Source organism: Pocillopora verrucosa, chromosome 10, assembly GCF_036669915.1.
Source record: "Pocillopora verrucosa isolate sample1 chromosome 10, ASM3666991v2, whole genome shotgun sequence".
NCBI classification, from domain to species: domain Eukaryota; kingdom Metazoa; phylum Cnidaria; class Anthozoa; order Scleractinia; family Pocilloporidae; genus Pocillopora; species Pocillopora verrucosa.
Window position 1 is genome coordinate 11,082,468 of NC_089321.1, and position 4,415 is coordinate 11,086,882.

A 4,415-nucleotide genomic window follows, 5' to 3' on the forward strand; every position below is an offset into this window, starting at 1 on the left:
GATCCACACGTGCAAATAATTCTGTTTTCCGTTCGAAATGTTTTTCTTCCTATTCAATTGAACAACTGACTTAGTGTTCAAGCCGAGAAAAAAATACAAAGTTTGAATTCTGGGATGTTGTCCACTGTTGGCTCCATCAAGTTACGATTCTGCACCATTGACGCCCGTGAAAATCTATGTTAATTGACTACCAAGGACTGTATTTCTTATCTTGCAAATTAAGGTCTGTACATGACATTAAGTTCATCATCTGGTTCATTGTTACAGTCAGCTTTAAAATTTTAACTCTACTTGTTCTGACAAGAAGCCACCCTAAGGGCAAGTGAAATGTTGCGTAAGCGTCTCCGCGAAAGGCACAGCCAGACAACTTGCATGGAAAAAATGGCCACAGCTATCGCACCCGAGCCAATCCTCTCCATCGTCGTCTTTGCAAAAGATATGGAACGTCAAAGAGAGTGTTGCGGCGTTTAAGATACAATGGTATTTGACACCATCAAAACTTACCAATCAAGGTCATCATAACACGAGCCAAATATGACAGACGTTATTCTTTCCCTTTCCATGTCCACATCGTAACTTCCATTGATATCCAACCCCTCACACAAACACCGAGCAAACTTAAAACAAACAAAGAGAAATTTAATACATTCGAAACCAGGAAGCAGTCCTATTAAAGTGAGCTTTAGCAAGTGATTATGCTACTCACAAGACATACAATCACACCACAGTTATAGCTATCGGTCTGTGTGTAATGTAGTGGTTCAACAAATAGCCATGACTTGCAATTCCATCCCGTTTTGAGATCAGCAACGGCACTGCAGAGTTAAACAAAATACAGCAATTACATAAGTATGTTTTGTCTGCATGCATCAAAATAAAAAGGAAAACACTGACTCGAAAATATTTCACCTGATGTCATCGATCAGTTCTATCAGTTTGCTCTTAGGAACTGAGGTGCTAAAAATGGTGTGTACACGCCCATTCATGGGATCGAAATAATACCTGGTTTTCTGCTTTCGATCCAGAACCTTTAAAACATAAGCAAGAGAGCGCTTAAAGATTTGTTTATAATGCAAAGTCCAGTTAAAAGGTTCTTGATTAAAGTGCGTTATTCAAAAAGATTATTATCGTAAGGTCCTAACCAGAAGTGTCCAGTGATTTCCAGACTTATTCATGGGTATAAATATTTTAGAAATCTGGGTAAAGTTCTCTCCTGACCAAAGCAAGCGAGTGCTGGAATGTCGCTTTACCATTTCAGCCATAGTTTTGTCTGCCACAAAAATATCTCGGTGGATTAAGGTCAGGCGCCACAGAACTGCTTCGATAACCTTTGAAAAAATGAAAAAGGAGAGCATTTCATGAAGGAAAGTTGTATGGAGAAGACACTCTATGTTAATAAAAAAAAGCACCTTGTCCACAAGCCAACCAGGCTGAAATCCCGCTATTGCACTGTTAAATTTTATATTTCTTTTCGCAACCTCTGGATGGATCAATGTCCATGCATCAGGAACGGTGGGCTTGGCAGGTCCGTCGTGGAACATGATTTCTGTCATCTTCAGGCCCATTTTACTAGCGCGTAACAGTCTTGCGGTGGGTTCACCTTTCAGCTGTTTCACTGGCAGCTTAGCGCTTCCGTTCCTAATAACAGCAAAATTCCAATGCGAATTAACATTTAAACCAACCGTATTTATCAGAGAACTTATGGCCTAATCTTAGCGTTTCAAGATCTAAACGGGTAGTGTTTGCTTCATCATCCTGCGAAACAGTCTTCTGCTCTCCGTCACCACTCGCAGTTAAGTCTGCAACGAAAAAGTTGGTTGCCTGAAAAAAATTGTATTGGTTCATTAGAAAACAGTCATTGATAGAGAGTGAAAAGCTAGGCTTCCGTAACTTGATGGCCGGATAAAAGCAAGCCTAGCATGAATTTTTAGGGCGTAATACAACAGATGCGAGTAAAAAACTCAATTGTGTTTCCGATAAGCTGTTGAAACAGTCGTCTGCAGTTTCCCAGTAGATACAAGAAAAATGTTTGGTATTTCACAAACATCGAAATCAAACAATCTCAATCTGATCTTCCTTTCTCGACTCACTTCATCATTAAACATAAAGCTAACCTTCCTCTTAGCATCATCATCATCAACATCGTCATTGCTGTCTTCTTCAATGAAAATCACATCAGCCTTCGGAGTCTTCTTTTTCCAGCGTCGTCTAGGGGGCAATTTCTTGTGAAATACTTGATGGTATTCCGTTGACGTGATCTTTAACTTCTTCTTGACCGGGCTTATTCTGAGAGGAATACCATGTGTTGAAGAGCAGCTCTTCTTTAGCATTAGCTGAATATTTTCCAGTTGTTTTAAAGCTGTTGACATCGTGGTTTCATCATCTACCATATACGTGATATTCTTGACGGTATCGATCTTATCAAGAAACCGTTTTCTCAGTTTTTCAACTGTAGAAGTCGTATTGGTGCCATTGGGACTATTATTGGGTAGCTCAATATCTGACTTCTCCACAGATTCTGCTTCTGCTGACTTCTCCTCAGATTCTGCTTCTGCTCGTTCGCAGTCCATCGATTCATCGCCAGAGGCGTTGGCTAGCCTTGGACGGCCGTCGGAGGATGATGATGATTTAGCTGTACCTTGAGGAATGCCACAATTCTGTGCATTACTGTCATGCTTATTTATAATCAAACGATCCAGATCAAGAGAGATGAATTAGGAGAGTCAGGATAGGAAACCGGGATCTGTGTTCTTCAAAACACTGAGAGATTATATACCTGTTTGAGAAAATCTGTTGTGGTTTTTCTCTTTTGAATGGCTTTCTGTAAGTACATAACACGTGGAGTTCAACGCCTGAAATGAAACTAACAGATCATCCATCTCTGCTCTGTTTCCCTCGAAATATCCAAAACAATAATTGCCTTCAACAGAAAAGCCATTGAGATGTTCTTTCAAAAAGTCGATCTATAAATCTCTTAACATTGTTGGCTTTTGGTCTTCATTCGTGGCAAAATCTTCCAGGAAAAGCAAACTACAGTGCGAAAACCAAGTTCGTGCCAAATTTGATTGACATTTTTGACAACCGGAAATCATGATACTTTTTTTTCGTCACGCACGTCACGCAGCTAGCTACAAACCATATATATAATTATTCTTAGTGCCCTTCCGAATGCCACTGACGCCCTCTCCGAAGCCTCCATTGTTTATTAAAGCAGTAAAAGATATGAGTTCAATCAACACTTTTGAAAAATTGCCTAAACTGTGAAGTAAACTGTTAACATTTCGGCTTTACAACACGATTGTCTCTGGAACAACAAATTATATGTCTCTATATGAAGTATAAAAGCTGTTTCACCGCTGACCACTCATATTTGGGTCGTTTTTTCTATCCCCGCTCGTGGCCCGTGATGTAGTAACTCCCACAAGGTTCGCATCCGCCATTTATGATTATCCGTAGTTCGTCTATAGTACAGCGGTTACATTTAAATTTTCATGTAAGCTGCAGCACTTGTCCCCCACGAAAAGTTCAAACCCGAGATGTTCAAGATCGTACTGGAAAAAGGAGCCTTGAGGTCCTGCGGCAGTTTCTTGAATTTGTTTGAGCATTTTGCGGTTGTCATTAAATGACTACTGAGATATATTTCTTTTGAACAATTACTTATTTATGACCAAACCATTTACTGTAGTTTTTAAACCACTTAAAAGTGGTAGGAACGCTATTTCTATTTTTATGCGTTCGAAAAGAATGATCTGATGATAAAGAGGAAAATTATTTCCCTAAGTTTTCACATATGAATACCTCCTATTTTTTAAGACGACTAAATAAGAAAGTGAAATGTGATCATCGCAGTAAATTTTCCAATTTAAGCAATTGGAGAGAAGAAGCCTGAAAAAAATCAGGGCTTCAACGGGATTCGAACCCGTGACCTCCGCGATACCGGTGCGATGCTCTACCAACTGAGCTATGAAGCCACACATTGGGAGCGAGGTCAATTTATTGAGTTCATATCTTCCCGTGCAGTGAAATGATGTGAAGATTATATGAAATAATTCATATTTGTACTGCGGTTGTAGATGAAAGTGAAATGTGATCATCGCAGTAAATTTTCCAATTTAAGCAATTGGAGAGAAGAAGCCTGAAAAAAATCAGGGCTTCAACGGGATTCGAACCCGTGACCTCCGCGATACCGGTGCGATGCTCTACCAACTGAGCTATGAAGCCACACATTGGGAGCGAGGTCAATTTATTGAGTTCATATCTTCCCGTGCAGTGAAATGATGTGAAGATTATATGAAATAATTCATATTTGTACTGCGGTTGTAGATGAAAGTGAAATGTGATCATCGCAGTAAATTTTCCAATTTAAGCAATTGGAGAGAAGAAGCCTGAAAAAAATCAGGGCTTCAACGGGATTC

General features: G+C 39.7%; 1 long non-coding RNA gene across 1 annotated transcript; it reads right to left on the bottom strand.

Annotated features, from left to right (window-relative positions):
• Nucleotides 1-503: 503 nt before the first annotated feature.
• On the bottom strand, nucleotides 504-982 carry LOC136283636 (uncharacterized). Its single transcript, XR_010718894.1, has 3 exons — nucleotides 910-982; nucleotides 707-815; nucleotides 504-617 (listed from the first exon to the last, which is right to left on the bottom strand). It is a non-coding gene; the product is annotated as an uncharacterized lncRNA (long non-coding RNA).
• Nucleotides 983-4,415: the final 3,433 nt, after the last annotated feature.